The sequence below is a fragment of the Pseudophryne corroboree genome, chromosome 1 (assembly GCF_028390025.1).
Source record: "Pseudophryne corroboree isolate aPseCor3 chromosome 1, aPseCor3.hap2, whole genome shotgun sequence".
Lineage (NCBI taxonomy): Eukaryota > Metazoa > Chordata > Amphibia > Anura > Myobatrachidae > Pseudophryne > Pseudophryne corroboree.
The window spans coordinates 637,002,650-637,019,765 of NC_086444.1; the positions used below are offsets into that span (position 1 = coordinate 637,002,650).

General features: G+C 44.4%; 1 protein-coding gene across 1 annotated transcript in view; it reads left to right on the plus strand.

Moving 5' to 3' along the window:
• Positions 1-15,406: 15,406 nt before the first annotated feature.
• The window catches only part of ABHD8 (abhydrolase domain containing 8), a 44,901-nt gene continuing 43,191 nt past the window's right edge, over positions 15,407-17,116 (plus strand). The window contains exon 1 of the mRNA XM_063914590.1: positions 15,407-15,721. The gene's annotated coding sequence lies outside the window, so the exon portion shown is untranslated. The remainder of the gene's footprint in view (positions 15,722-17,116) is intronic.

The window sequence follows — 17,116 nt, forward strand, 5'->3', positions numbered from 1 at the left end:
TTACAAAGTACATAAACAAAATAATCAAAACAGGAAAATAGTGACTTACAGTTGAAGACAATATAGGAAGAGTACAGGGTAAATACACATAGCTACAGCAGCAGATGACACTAACATAAGTATCAGGGTAGCAGCAAACTGTGGGATTTGGTGCCGTTAAAGACAGTTTAAGTAAGCGAAGGATAACCACATGAGGGTTGAGGACCCTGCTTGTGAGAGCTTACATTCTAAAGGGGAGGGGCAGACAAACAGCGGTGACACAGATGGGGTAGGCGGTGAACGTGGAACAGAGGGTTAGGATGAAATTAGGCTGGGTTTGGAAAAGAAGTGGGTCTTCAGTGCACGTTTGAAGTTTTGTAGAGAGGTGGAGAGTCTGAGGGGGAGAGGTAGAGAATTCCAGAGAAAGAGAGCAGCACGTGAGAAATCTTGAAGGTTGGAGTAGGAGGAAGTAATCAGTAGGCAGGAGAAGCAGTTTGCATTAGCGGAGCGAAGAGGACGGGTGGGACTGTAGAGGGAGATACGGTCAAAGATATAAATGGGAGAGGTGTGGGTGAGTGCTTTGTGAGTGTGAGAAGTTTGAATTGGATTCTGAAAGGAAAGGGAAGCCAATGAAGGGCTTTTAGGAGAGGGGAGGTGGACGTAGTGCATTTGGTGAGGAAGATGAGCTGGGTTGCAGTGTTGAGGATAGATTGGAGTGGAGAGAGGCATTTGTTAGGGATGACAGTTAGGAGCAGATTACAGTAGTCTTGTCTGAAAATGACCAGTGAATGGATAATGGTCTTAGTAGCATCCTGGGTGAGAAAAGATCTGATCCTGGAAATATTTTTTAGATGAAAATTTCAGGTTTGTGAGAGGTGCTGGATGTGGTTTGAAGGAGAGGGAGGAGTCAAGGATTACTCCAAGACAGTGCATTTGGGGGCTAGAAAAGATAGTAGTGCCATCAATAGATAATGACATTATAGTATGTGATGTTGTGCGGGAGGGTGAGAAGATGATCGGCTCAATCTTAGACATGTTAACTTTAAGAAAGCACTGGGACATCCAAGAAGATATAGCAGAGAGACAGTTGGAGATATGAGTGCAGAGTATGGGAGAGGTCAGGGGAGGAAAGGTAGATTTGAGTATAATCAACTAAGAGATGGTATTGGAAATTAAAAGAGAGTATGAGTTCAGCTAAAGAGGATGTACAGAGGGAGAAAAGGAGAGGACCAAGAACAGAATCTTGGGGGGGGGGGGGGACCTACAGTTAGTGGAAGTATGTGTGTGTGTGTGTGTGTGTGTGTGTGTGTGTGTGTGTGTGTGTGTGTGTGTGTGTGTGGGGAGGGGGGGGTGGAGTCATGAGAGGAGACAGAGAAGGAACGCTTAGAGAGGTAGGAGGATAGCCTGGAGAGGGCAGTATCACGCAGACCATGGAGTGGAGGATTTGCAAAAGGAGAGGGTGGTCCACAGTATCAAAAGCAGCAGAAAGGTCAAGAAGAATAAACTGAGAGTAGTGGCCCTTAGATTTGGCAGCAGAGTGGACGGAAGCCAGTCTGCAAAGGGTCAAGCAGTGAGTGGGAGGAAAGAAAGGCAGTAAGGCGATTCTAGATAATACGCTCAAAGAGTTTGTAGGCAAAAGGGAGGAGAGAGATGGGTCGATAGTTGGAGAGGGTGTTTGGATCAAGGGAAGGTTTTTTAAGAATAATGGAGACGAGTGCATGTTTGAAGGCAGAGGGGACAGTGCCTGATGAGAGAGAGAGAGATTGAGAAGGTGGGCAAGATTGGAACAGGCAGAAGGAGAGAGATACCGGAGGAGGTGGGAGGGGATAGGGTTAAGTTGGGAGGTGGTGAGGGAGGAGGAACGGATGAGGTCCATGACTTCCTCACCAGATACATGGGAGAAAGATGTTAGAGGGATGGGGAGGGGTGCTAAGGGATAGGAGGTGGCTGGTTGCTGATGGTCTAGTGTGATGTGGTGTCCTGACATATGGAGTCAATCGTGGATGTAAAATAAGTGGCAAAGTCAAAAACAGGCAGTGAGGAGGGGAGACGAGTTGGGCGTGGGCAGAGGAGGGAGTTGACAGTGGCAAAGAGGCGACAGGGGTTGGAAGACTGGTAGGAGATGAGATTTTTGAAGTATGACTGTTTAGCGAGGAAAAGGGCAGCACTGAAGGATGAGAGCAGAAGTTTGAAATGGAGGAAGTCTGCCTTGGAGTATGATTTCCTCCACTGATGCTCGGCAGTTCGTAAGCATTTTTGTAGATATCTGGTGCATTTGGTGTGCCAGGGTTGAGGTTGTAATCTGCGAGGGTGAATAGTGGTTGGTGGAGCGACAGAGTCAAGAGCAGAAGTAAGAGATGCATTGTATAGAGAAGTGGATTGTTCAGGGCATGAGAGAGAGAAGTGAGTCAAACAGGGTCAATAGGGATGTGGTGTCAATAGCCTTAATGTTGTGCTTAGTGATGATAGCCGTAGAAGGTAGAGATGGGGAAGCAGAGAGAGGTAAGTTAAAAGAGAGCAGGTGGTGGTCAGAGAGGGGAAAAGGGGAGTTGGAGAAAGCTGAGATGTCACAACGGTGAGTGAAAACCATATCCAGTGAGCTACCATTCACATAGGAAGGTGAGGAGGTCCACTGGGAGTGAAGAGGTGAGGAGTTTAGAGGCAAAGGGATTTAGTGGGGATATTGATAGAGATGTTGAAATTGCCTAGGATAATGCAGGAAATGTCAGAAGAGAGGAAGTGAGGAAGCCAGGAAGCAAAGTTGTCAAGGAATTTGGAGAAAATGCCAGGGGGACGGTAAATGACAGTAACTCGAAGATTAGCAGGATGGTAGAGGCATATAGCATGGACCTCAAATGTAGAGAATGTGAGGGACAGTTCTGGAGGTTTGAGTTGGCAGTGAAAGTAAAAGGACACCAGCACCACCACTATGGCAACCCATGGGTCAGGGGTATGTGAGAATGTGAGTCCTTCAGCAGAGAGCAGCAGAAGAAACTGTGTCAAAGGAGGTAATCCAGGTTTCTTTATCATCCACTAGGGGTCACTGGAGTACTCTTGGGATATGGACGGGCTTCCGTAGGAACAGCACTGAATATTTAAATTTAGAACACTCCACCCCTCCATATCCCCGAGCACCTCTCAGTGTTTTTTCTGTGCTAGACGTAGCAACAGCTCTGTGACTGAAGTCACGATTACTTTGAAGAATTTTTATTTTTCTTTTTATTTTATTTTTCTTTTTTCTATATTACATCCCTTTCCCCCTTCCAAAAGGCAGGGTCAGGGATAGTGCAGCTGCTGATAGCAGCAGGGGCGTGTCGGGCCTCTCTGAAAGAGCTCCCTCACAGCCACACAGACACACAGTTCTGGTGTGCACAGGCTGGCCGGCGCTTACTAAGAAGCCCCGTCGGAGCCTCATCATAGACGTGTTCCACAACTAATCAGGTATGTGAGGGGGGAGAACGGGGCGGTCAGCTTCCGCTGCCGCCCCGACGTGTGGGGAAGGCGCTGGTGTCTTTCGTCTGTACGCCGCAGTGGCTCCGGCCGCCGGGGAACATAGCGCCACTGTCCTACACTGCTCCCGCGTCTCTGAAGGGTCCGGCCGCCGCTTCTCCCGCTGCTCCGGCGCTTCGTACAGGGTACCCGTAAATCTCTCAACGGGTCCGCCCGCCGCTTTTCCCGCACTTCCGGCCGCCTCTTCAACGCTGCTGCCCGGGTCCCATAGCGCTGACACGCGTTCCCAGGTCCCGGGGTGCCGCTGCCCGGCCCGCACTGCACGCTATGGAGCAGATGCGAGGGGGGAGGAAAGGACAGCAGCAACAGGCTGGGGATAGTATAGCACATATAACTATATAATGATGTTTATACTGGCAGGGAGGCTGTTTTATAATGATTACACAGGCTGTTAATAATATCAATATGAAACTGCACTGTGATCATATGTATAAGCATGGCAGTTATTTTAACCATGCTTCCTGTGTCTTTCTCCTGTGTTTCCAGAACGTTCCTGTCCTACATCTCTACTCCACCGGAGGCGCAGGGGTGTTAGTGGGAATTTGGGATCACATTTCATAGTACTGGCCACGTGTACTGCACTTGGCCAGATTTATATACAGAGACACCTTACTGCTATTTTACTGAGTCGTGCAAGGGTCTGTTTTTTGTGTATAGTATTGTCTGTCGCCATAATGAGTAAGGCACCAGCAAAAACTAAAAAGCATAATTGCAAAGTCTGTGGCAGTGTGTTACCGGATGGATCTACCACATGTACAGTATGTGTTGTGGATTCGGTTCAGATTACCATTTCTGCTCCAGTTTTACAACCAATTTCCTCACCGGACCTTCCGTGGGGTATGTTAGTAAATGTACTGGATAGGTTACAATCAGAATTGACCGCCGCTCGTCGGGAGCGGGAAACGGTAAGATCTGAGTCTAGGGTGAGGCCGTCAGAACTACCGGAGGCGTCTCAGCCTTGCGTAAGGTCCAAATCCATTTTGGGTAAACGGGATGAATTTCATATGTCTTATGATTTTCCAGTTTCTGCTATGTTGCATTCTGACGATTCCATGCCAGACCTCACGGAACAAGGTGAGGGTGAGGAGGGCGAAGTGGAGTCAGATGGCGAGGATTTTAACAGTTCCGGCATTGATGATCTCATCAGAGCGGTACGTCAGTCTCTGAGGTTTCCTGAAACTGAGGAGCCTCTCACAAATGATCAGGTCGTATTTACGAAACGACGGAAGACGCCAATAAGTTTTCCTGTGTCGGATTCTCTAAATCAGATGTTAGTAGAAACACGACAGAATCCAGATAAACGGTTTTCTATACCTCACAGATTTAAGTCTAGTTATCCGTTTCCAGACTCGGTAACGTGTACATTGGAGAATCCACCAATAGTTGATTCGTCAGTGTCCAAGCTTACCAAGAAATTAACCATACCAGTGCCGGCAGCTACTACGCTTAAAGATCCTTCAGATCGCAAGATAGAAACTATGCTAAAATCCATGTATGTAGCAGCAGGTGTGATGCTAAGACCTGGATTGGTTGGCATTTGGGTCACTAAGGCGCTCATAATATGGCTTACAGAACTCAAATCTGCTTTACATGACGAAAACCTGATAATTCTTGTAAATCAAATGATTGAGGCTGTAGAGTATCTCTGTACAGCGTCTACTGACGTCTGTCAGCTCACTTCTCGTATTTCATCGTCGCTAGTTACGGCACGAAGAGCACTCTGGCTGCGTGCTTGTCATGCGGAGGCAGAGGTCAAACGAAGTATAGAGGCGTTGCCTTACGATGGCAAGAAGTTGTTTGGTCCAGAATTGGACGCATGGATTGCGGAGGCTACGGGAGGTAAGTCTGTTTTCTTACCATTGCCTCCACCGGTTCCAAGAAGAAGGTACGCTGGACCTTCGTTCAAATCCTTTAGACCTCAGCCCTTTCGAGGACGTGGCAGAGGATCAGCCACGCCTGCTAGACGTGGTCGCGGACGTGGTTTCCAACAAACCAACACAACTCGCCAGGACGCTAAGGTTACCGACAAGCCAGTGGCATGACGGGCTACCAGCCCATCTCGGTTCTCCAATTGTGGGAGCACGCCTTCAGACGTTCCATGTGGCGTGGTTCCACACATCCGCGGATGGGTGGATCCGCAATTTAGTGTTAAAAGGTTACAAAATAGAGTTCGACTGTCTTCCGCCTCTGCGGTTTTTCAAGACAGGATTGCCTCTGTCGGACGACAAGAGGACGGTTCTGCAAATTGCCATTCAGTCCCTACTGGATTCGGCAGTTTTGATTCCGGTCCCTGTACACCAACAGGGTCAGGGTTATTATTCAAGTCTGTTTGTGGTACCGAAGCCGGATGGCTCAGTCAGACCAATATTGAACTTAAAGGGGCTCAATCAGTACGTAACTTACTACAGATTCAAGATGGAGTCTCTACGTTCGGTGATTGCGGGTTTAGAGCCAAAGGAATTTATGATTGCGCTAGACCTCAAGGATGCGTACTTACACATTCCAATTTGGCAGCCTCATCAGAAATTCTTACGGTTTGCAATACGCCAGAACCATTACCAGTTTCAGGCTCTACCGTTTGGCCTGTCATCAGCGCCTCGGGTATTCACCAAAGTGATGTCTGTGATGATAGCTCATCTCAGATCCCTAGGAGTGACAATAGTTCCATATTTAGACGATCTGCTCATCAAAGCTCCGTCTCAACAGATACTTCTCCAACATGCGCTGCAAACATACAATGTACTGGTTCACCACGGTTGGATTGTCAATTTCAAGAAATCACATCTAATTCCGTCTCAACGCCTTCAGTTCCTAGGTATGATTCTCGATACGGTCAATCAAAGAATTTACCTACCACAGCAGAAAGTACAAATTCTGCGCCATTTAGTACAATTAGTGCTCAAGCCACGCACAGTGTCGGTACACTTGTGCATTCGCCTCTTAGGCACAATGGTGGCAGCTTTCGAGGCGCTTCAGTTCGGAAGATTTCACTCTCGTCCATTTCAACTGAATGTGCTCGCCCAGTGGTCGGGCTCGCATCTGCAGATTCACCACAGGGTGAGGTTGTCGCCAAGAGCAAGAGTATCTCTGCTCTGGTGGCTCAAGGAACACAATTTAACCGCAGGAAGACGGTTCGGAGGCTGGAATTGGATAATTCTAACTACGGACGCCAGTCTCAGAGGTTGGGGAGCGATAATTCAAAATTGTCAGCTCCAGGGTCTCTGGGCGGATCACGAAAAATTGCTGTCTATAAATGTCCTGGAACAATGCGACGGCGGTCGCATACATCAACAAACAAGGAGGAACGAGAAGCCGCATGGCAATGCGGGAAGTAGCTCGAATCCTCAATTGGGCGGAATGTCACCAGGTGATATTGTCGGCCGTGTTCATTCCGGGAGTGGACAACTGGGAAGCGGATTATCTCAGTCGTCGGGATTTTCATCCAGGCGAATGGGCATTAAATCCAGAAGTGTTTCACATGTTGGTTCAGCGATGGGGTTATCCTCAGGTGGACCTGATGGCGTCACGACACAATCACCAAACGTTCCAGTATGTGTCCAGAACAAGAGATCCAAAGGCAGTGGCGGTGGATGCTCTCACTGTCGCGTGGCCGTACAGTCTTGTGTATCTGTTTCCACCGTTTCCGTTGCTCCCTCTGGTGCTAAAACGGATCAAAAGAGAGTCGGTCACAGTCATACTAGTGGCGCCTCATTGGCCTCGGAGAGCTTGGTTCTCGGATCTCCGAGGACTACTCGCAGACGATCCTTGGCCGCTCCCACTGCGTCCAGACCTGTTACAACAGGGTCCGTTCCTTTACCCCGATTTAGCGCGGCTGCGTTTGACGGGGTGGCTGTTGAGACCGCCCTCTTAAGAAGAGAGGGCATTCCAGATTCGGTTATACCAACCATGTTACGAGCTAGGAAGCCGGTTACGGCAGCTCATTATTACAGAATATGGCGTGCCTATATAGGTTGGTGTGAAGCTCGGAAGTTTCCGACATCCGCTTTCAAGTTATCCCGCCTTTTGTTATTTCTACAAACAGGGTTAGATGGAGGACTGCGTTTATCTACACTAAAGGTGCAGGTATCTGCTTTGTCAATTTACTTTCAAAGAAGATTGGCTCTATTGCCGTCTATACGCACTTTTCTCCAAGGTGTCCTCAGAGTACAGCCTCCATTCATTCCACCTACAGCGCCATGGGACTTGAATCTGGTTTTAGAGTTCTTACAGTCTTCATATTTTGAACCCTTACAGCAAGTGGATATAAAGTTTCTCACTTGGAAAACAATTTTTCTTCTAGCCTTAGCTTCGGCAAGGCGTGTTTCGGATTTGGGTGCCTTGTCATGCAAGGCACCGTATTTGGTGTTTCATGATGACAGAGCGGAACTTCGGACGAATCCCGCTTTCTTACCAAAGGTAGTGTCATCTTTTCACATCAATCAACCAATAGTAGTTCCTGTGTTGACAGCACATTCTGGAACTCTTGATGTGGTACGCGCTTTACGCGTTTATGTATCCCGAACGTCTTCAGTTCGTAAGACGGATACGTTGTTTGTTCTCTATGATGCTGCCAAGATAGGTTGGCCAGCGTCTAAACAAACCTTATCTAGATGGATAAAACTGACCATACGTCAGGCTTACCTTCATGCTAGGTTACAACCGCCTACGTCAGTAACCGCTCATTCCACACGTTCTGTGGGAACTTCATGGGCAGCGGGTCGTGGGGCTTCTACGACGCAGCTTTGCCGTGCGGCTACATGGTCTTCAGTGCACACGTTTGTGCGCTTTTACAAGTTTGATACGTTTGCGGCATCAGCATCTAGCTTTGGCCGCCTAGTGTTACAAGTGCCAAACAGCTCTCCCGCCCACAAGGGAAGCTTTGGTACGTCCCAAGAGTACTCCAGTGACCCCTAGTGGATGATAAAGAAAATAGGATTTTGGTACTTACCAGGTAAATCCTTTTCTTTGAATCCATAGGGGGCACTGGACGCCCACCCAGAGCAGTTTTACCTAGTTGTGGTGAGTTCTGAGGATCTTATGGTAACACACTTTCACCGACTGGTTCAAATTACAAGTGCTGGTTAGGGTGTCAACTGTTTAGTTGTCAGTAACGTTATGTGTTAACTTCGTTATTGTCAGATATGTTATATGTAATACTCCATTGTCAACATTTCTATAGTTCCTGTTCGGCTCAGTAAAAAACACTGAGAGGTGCTCGGGGATATGGAGGGGTGGAGTGTTCTAAATTTAAATGTTCAGTGCTGTTCCTACGGAAGCCCGTCCATATCCCAAGAGTACTCCAGTGCCCCCTATGGATTCAAAGAAAAGGATTTACCTGGTAAGTACCAAAATCCTATTTTTAGTGATGGCTAGGAGATGCAGGGAATTGGAGTTGAAAAGGTCATGGGTAGGGACCAGTTTGTTACAGACAGATCTGGCATTCCAGAGGGCACAGGAGAGAGAGATAGAGAGAGAGAGAGTCTGAGGAGGTGATGTGAATGAGATTATCAGTTTTTCTGTAGCGATGAGGTGATCTGAATTTGGAAGGAAAAGATATAGAGGGTGTAGTGATGGTTCTGGGTCCTGGGCTAGGAAGGGAAACTACAGGAGTGGGGATGGAGGGAGTGTGGTATGATACCGGTGGAGGAGAGGTGAGGCGACAGGGAGACGAGAAAGAGAGCAGGGCTGCATGGTGGGGTGTAGCATCAGTGATGGGGCAGAAGTGAATGACAGTGGGGTAACAGGAAAAGAGGGGAAGTGAAGTAGAGGGGAGGATAGGAGACAGAGGAGAGGATGAAATGTAGGAGACTAGGATAGAGGTGGTACCTGGGGGCAAGATGAAGGTTTAGGTAGATAAGGAGTGTTGGGGGATGTCAGCCTGGGCATAGTGTGGATGAGGTAAATAGGGGTAGTAAATTGAAATAGGAGTGGTGGCAGAATGAGAGACAGCACACTAGAATTTCAGAAACGCAGGTGATAGTAATACTAAGGTAATTCAGACATGATTTGCAAGTATATAAGCTGTGGTTAATGTACACCGGTTAACAGTACAGCAAATGTTAGGTGATGAAAGATGAAAAATTACAGAGTGCTTGTTTATGCAAACAGAAACCCAGTGTTCCTTCATTAACTATGCCTCTCAGACCAAAATTTGTATCCCAGGTATTTTCAATTTTCTACATAAATTGGTTGTATAGTGTACACAGACAGTGAGGATAGGAGGATGTTAGAAATGAACATACATTTGTAGTTGTGACACAGTCCAAGTGTTAATGTAGTTGTAAAGATGTTTTTCTTAATTTGTTTGATGTTTTCTTACAGTTTAAGTCCAGGTTAAGTCACGGGCGACACCCTTGGAATTTTCACCGTACGAACTTTGCGCCCCAGTTGAATCAGACTAACTAAACTCAAATATAAAGACCTACAACCATGTGTGTGTAAGCCTATTGATTGAACCCATCCCTTGTCCATCACCCTTTTAGGAGCAATAATAACTAAAACAAACAGATGGGGAGAGGGGAGGATACCATTACAAATTCCCCAAATACCTTACAATAAAACAGCCTTAAATCTGCTTATAACAGTAGTTCTACAATTACCTAAAGATATTCAGTCATGCTAATCAGGTTGTGTTAATTTTTTATTTTTTGAAGGGATCCAATTAACCTACCAGTATATTTTTGGATTTTCTGGAGGAAACTGGAGTACCCGGAGGAAACCCACGCAAGTACAGGGAGAATATATACTAAACATTACACCATCCGTACTGCCTGTCACCAAAGTGCTGCTCTGCTTTCTATAATTCATGTAGGTGTGAACACAGGTGATAGGTATGCAGCAGCACATGGCAGGCAGTATTACCAGCCGGACAAGCTGAACATTATATTCCATTCAAAGGGAAATGGAGCACATGAGTGCAAGTTGTTATGAACATGGCCTTACTATTATGTGTACACCGCTAGGAACACCTGCATGCTGGTAGCAGTCATAGTACATGTACAGTAACTCAGGAATGTACAGGAACATTGTGGCAAATTTAATTGTATGTGAATTCCATGACCAATGTGTGTGGAGTTTGTGTGTTCTCCCATGTTTGTGTGGGTTTTCTCTGCTCTGGTTTCCATCCAAACTCAAAAACATACTGGTAGGTTAATTGGCTGTTGACAAATAAATAATCCTTAGTGTGCATGTGTGTCCATGTGATAGGGAATATAGATGTAAACTCCACTGGGGCAACAAAAGATGGGAATGACAGAAATATCAGCAAAATATGTGTGCAGCATATATATATTAATAAATAATATTTAATTGGTTAATGTCTTTAAATATGCACAACTTATAGATCATTGACGTATTGTAACATAAAGTCCCCCATTTAGAGGGGATTGTCTCTATTTGAGGGACTGTTCCACTACTCCCAGGATCAAGACTACCGATTTCATCTGGGAGACATGTCTCCTTCAATGTCACTTGTACAAGTGGCAGATGCATATGTCATTAAAGGAGTAATGTATGCCTTATTAAAAAAATAAATATTTCTGTGGACTTGGCACCTTTTCCATTACCAAGTTATTCTGACAGAAGTGTTTCACTCCTATCCAACCACTTCCACCCATTATTCTGGACAAAATTTGCTCACTTTTTTGTGGCAAATGCATGAGCAGCTCTGTAACATCAGGAATATATGACCTGATTTCGATTTGTAAGGTACTGCACAGCCACAAAGAAGCGGCAGAGAATCGTCTGTGTAATACCATACAAATAAAGCTGCTAAATGTTGACTTGCGATGGTAGCAGACCTCAGTTAGTCTGCGTAACCTGAAGCTTACCTAGACTTTCCATTGTAGCCATACAGCCAGGTTCAGGAAGTCTGCTTCGGCACAGCATGCCTAGAAAACAGGGATGAAATGCCCCTGTTTTGTAAAACATATCCAGTTGCTGCCCCTGCTCAATCATGCTGCTGCTAAGTGGGGGCTGCAAGCTATATCGCAAGACCCATTGTGCAGACCTCAAACAATTGGATTTGCACATAAACCATAGGGCATATAAATCTGAATCAGGCCCATAATCCACAGAAAATACTTTGGAGATTACATCATTTATGTGTCCCTGATAAAGCCCAGTGTATATATGACCAGGAACCAAGAAATCATACTTTTTTTTTTATTTTTATTTTATATTGGGGGAGATGCATCAAGCATTGGAGAGAGATAAAGTTCAGCCAATCAGCTTCTTTCATTAATCTAATACAGTCTGAAATGACAGAAGCTGATTTGGTGCTTTAGGCAAGTATTTCACTTTATCTCTCTCCGGGGCTTGATACACCTTCCCTATTATCTTTTAAAGCAAATAAGGATTGTGTTGGGTTTTTCTTCCAGCCTACAGAATCATTCTAATACATTTACATTAAATTCCTGGCATGTTTTTTTAGTGATGTAATCAACTAATAATTGCTTTCTTTATCCATTATAATGAACATTTGTCATCCTAGAGATGTTATTGTTATGCACTATCCAATCAGAAAGCAGTAGGAAGTAAATATTACAATGAGGAGTTCACAGACATTAAGAAACAATAAAGTGGATAGACAATTCATTTACTCACTAATTCAGCTGCCAGAAGGACAAAAAGAAGTAAGTATATTATTATTGTAATTAATAGTACTGTAGCAATGCTAGAGTTAGGATACTTGCCATACATACAGTAGAAATTAGTTAATGCCTTGTTCACTAATTATGTCCAGTAGTTAAAAACCAATGCCCATTCTATTGTATACTTTAACATTTGTGGTGCCATACAAAGAAATGTTAATATACTAATAAAAATAATATGCTGCTAGTTAAGTTTGAATTCTCATTGAAGTAACTACTTTTGGAAATTTGAGAAGACTTTGTATTAGAAGTTGTATAAATTTCTCCCTATTGGTCTGTCTCATGGATATTTCAGTTTGAGTAACGATGAAGTCATAAATCAGTTGAATATCTCCACAGTGGACCTGCTTAACCCTGTGCACACTAACATAGTAGGTAAGTTAGCAGCACCCCAATGTGATTTATTAGTTGTAACAAGTGCCACATGGACATGTCACATGCATATTCCTTTGCACTTTACAATTGGAAACAACAGTAACAGAACAAAACTGGGTAAAAACAGACAGACATAGAGGTAGGAAGGCCCTGCTCACAAGCTTACAATCTATAGAGAAATTGATATACACGGATAGGTGCTATCTATTGCATAATGGTCCAGCCAGATTGCAGGGGTTCCTGGTGGGTTGTATGCAGTGACGTCACAAGATGGGTGCAGGCAGTGCGTCCCGCGCATGGGTGTGACACCTGGAGGGGGTGATATCAAAATGTTGGCTCCTCCGCAGTGACAGGAGCCAGGTGCTGCAGTGTGAAAGTCTCCTACAGCAGCCGGCTCCTATCATAGAAGAGGACCAGTACCAGTACAGACCAGCATCTCTGGAGAAGCTGTGCATGCCCCCAGAGTGACAATCTCAGGATCCCGCTAGGCCACGACTCCTCTATATATGTCCATGCCCCCTTTTTGCTACAAGCACGCCCACGGTGCTCCGGGAGATCAAGGGTGTGCAGGGGTGTCACCACACCTGGTTGACGCCTCTGGTTGTATGATATAGTCGCACAGCTATGTTGGCCAGAGGTCAGGAGGACGTGGAAGTAAAGTGGAAGAGAAGATATGTGAGGTTATATTTGGACTGTACAGAGGGGATGTCATTAGATAGGAAAGCTGATGAAGGATATGTGTGTGGTTGTTAATATTGACCATCAGTACAAATATTTTGAAGGGATTGTCTCAGTTATTATTAGTGTTACTGCATCTCCTTATTAAATAGTAGGAAAAGGGAAATGACATTACAAATGCAGCCTTGAACCTGATTGTGCGTTGAACCAAAAATCAAGAAAGCTGTAGCTAGTGGTTCACAAAATCAGAGCTTTAGGGCCAATGGCTGAAACTAAGTTGTGGTGGAAAACCTGAAAAATGTACTAATATCTAGCTATTAAGCAAGTACAGATATTGATGAAAAGGTAATACATATGTTTGGAACGGGACGCAGTTAATTTATTGTCTGTCGGGATCCTGGCTGTCAGGACACCGTCGCCGGAATCCCGACACCTGGTAAAATACAGATGGTGGGATTACCGACCGCCGGGCGGAATCCCCACTTGGGTGGTGGTCCCCAACCCGGCAGTCAGGGTGGTCCCCACCACCACCCATGGGGGTATAACTGGGCCCGAAGCATGGAGAGTGGACACGCTGCGCTCACCATCGGTATCCCAGCTGCCGGGATCCCGGCGTCTGTCTACTGACCGCCGGGATCCCGACAGCCGGGATATCATATTGACCCCTTTTGGAATGGTATTATGTATTGCACATAGCTGAGGGCTTGTTAAAATCAAATCATTTTCTAATGTTATAATCTGACTGCTAAGTGGAATGGTTATTCAGATATCAATGAATGATATTTGACGTTTTCCAGGGTGGTTATGGTCTAATGCTGCCTGTGGTATGGTTCTGACCCTACATTCCACCTATTCCTGCAGCGTAAGCGTAACAGCTTGCCTTGCTGCCATGTCCACCTGGCAGATAACTGCTACCTACAAGCAGATGGCAGTGAAAGGGTGCCCTGCTTATCCCTACAAAAAGCAATGGTTTTTACTTTTTTTTTTTTATAGTGTTAATACATTCAACATCTATAGATATCATTATTAGATGGCAGATAGACTGTAAGGGGTATATTTATTAAAGTATATTTGTTAGATACCTCCCCGCTTGCACACGTGCTGAAGGACCCCAGTGCATGGCTGAAGCCCCTGTTCAGTGACTCCATAATAATACATTCCAGGGGAATATGGATTCCTTATTACCGCGAATTGTGATGATAAGGAATCCTCGGAGACAGACTACAATAGTAATAAATATGCACTTAAGACTCAATACTATTTTTAGTTTATGTGTCTTATCTATTTAATATCATGTCTTATATTTACTTGTATTTCATATGTTTATATATCATATCTATTTACTTACTGGTATATAAATGTATCTATCTATTGGGATCCATTCAGAATGTTGACATGTTCATAATACCGACATTTAACATGTCAACAACATAATGTCGAAAGTATATTTTTGTGTTATTTATGTTTTAGTGTTAGGGCTAGCCTAAAATATACTAAAACTGTATGTCAACATTCTGGTATTAACATGTTAAATGTCACCTATCCACCTATTCATCTATCTATCTATCTATCTATCTATCTATCTATCTATCTATCTATCTATCTTTCAATCAATCTATTTATTTATTCTAATCTATCTATCTATCTATCTATCTATCTATCTATCTATCTATCTATCTACTGTGTATGTATGTATATATATATATATATATATATATATATATCCATCTATAATCTATCAAACTAGCTATCATCTATAATCTATCTATCTATCTATCTATCTATCTATCTATCTATCTATCTATCTATCTATCTATCTATCTATCTATCTATCTATCTACTGTCTCTATAATCTAATCTATCTATAATCTATTTAGATTATCTATCTATCTATCTATCTATCTATCTATCTATCTATCTATCTATCTATCTATCTATCTATCTATCTATCTATCTATCTATCTATCTATCTATCTATCTATCTATCCTTTTGACCTGTGCAAGTGTATTCATTAAATGTAGTTTTCCAGTAAGTCTGGACCTGCCTGAAGCATACGAAGGGTTAGCTGTCACATCCTATACAAGTGACAGGAGCCAGCACTGTTACTAAGTTACTATCCGGACCTTGTTACATTGGCTGATGCCGCCTCTCTGCAATGACTGCTGATAGGAGCTTCATTCCCTGTGTTAGCTCTGCACACACCTCGAAGGAGGGATCTAGTGAGATTCTGTATGGCAACAGCATGTAGGGGGCAGAAGAAGGGTTACATCTTTAGGGGGTGTAAAAGCAGCCTAGATGGGAAACAACAAGCAAGTCTCCAAGCCGTGCAGAGCCTCCCTGCTCTAACAGCTGCAACTGCAATGTGTCTGTAACAAGACAGTGGGTGCAGGATAAGAGAATTAGCCTCAGAAGCAGATTGGCACTGCAGGATTTTCTCTCTTTATCCATCTTTCACCCAGATCCTTAGCTGCAAACAGATCCATTTCAGGAGCACCAAAAATCGTGATTATATTTGAAAATAAATGAGGTAAGCAGATCTAACAGTTATCATTTTCTGCAGATCGCCATAAGACCTTATCTCTAATGCTACTTTTTATTTATGTCCGTTAACGCCATAAATCACATGTCACCAGTTCATTCTTTGCAGAATAATGTGAGCCATAACACATGCCAACTGTCAGCTCCATGTACTGTATATTATTGTGTTGTGCGGGATCTGATGTGCTTATTGCACTGTGCACATGCAGTCTTGCTTATACTGCACGGAGATACTGCTTATAAGGAATCGGAATAGTACAAATGTTGGTATCCGTGTAATAGCAGGAGATCAGCCAGAAATTTGCAGGACAACAAGGTTAACCCTCTCACTGCTTGCAGGCATCTCCCAGAATGCGCTGTTGCTGCAAACGTGCAGACGGTGTGTATATTTGTGACGGGAGACAGAGCAGCAGTAGGTGCACATTTGCCACTTATTCCTGCAGACAGCGAGTGGGCTCTGCTGGCGACGATGATTCACATACACATAACCGAGTGCTGCTCTGACCTACTTATCTGAAGCGAGGTGACACCGGGAGACATAGGCTGCAGATAACAAAACACGTAGAGATATGGCTACTTAGCAATGGCTGTAAATAGCATGTTACTGGGCGAATGTCCTGTAGTTAGTGTCTGGTAAACATCATTAGAAAATGTAATCACTCTGGACACACATTAACCATCCTTTGGCTTGAGCTTTTGCAAATTGCTTATGTAAGTAGATGGACTGCAGTAATCTAGTATGCAAGACACAGAAGATGTCTTTTGCAATAAGTACATTAGTACTTAGAAGATATCTGAGGGCTGCTTTGCAGACTTCAACCCAATCCACTAGGGATATACAGTATGTTGTAGGTCTCCTGTAAACAAGCCTGGCCAGTGATTGCTGCTAATGTACAGGCCAGCAGGTGTCCACACAGTAGAATGCAGCTTCTGTGACCTGGAGACAAGGCAACCTCCTGTACTGTACAGTACCTGCATTAAGCAGAATGTGGAAAAGATGCTTCGCAGGCCTGTTGTTGGCAGATGGGGAAAAATGCATTGTAATCCTGTGGTGCTGACCGTGAGGGGGAGCTCTGCAGACCTGCAAGGAGAGGTGATGGGAGAATAATTACAACCTGCTATAGTCTAAAACATAACACAAATAATGATATATCACTGTAGACCTTAAATAAGGATTGGGAAGAATAAAGTTAAGATTAATTCAGTCTTTGGGGCTATTTACTTACCATGTGAAACTGATTAGACCACTACTTTCACAACTATGAGGCATATATATAAAATTTAGCAGGAAGCAAAATGTAAACATCCTCTGAATGTATGTAGGGCAGTAGTTCTCAAACTGTGTGTGGCGGCACCCTGGGATGCCTCGGGACACTTGCAGGGG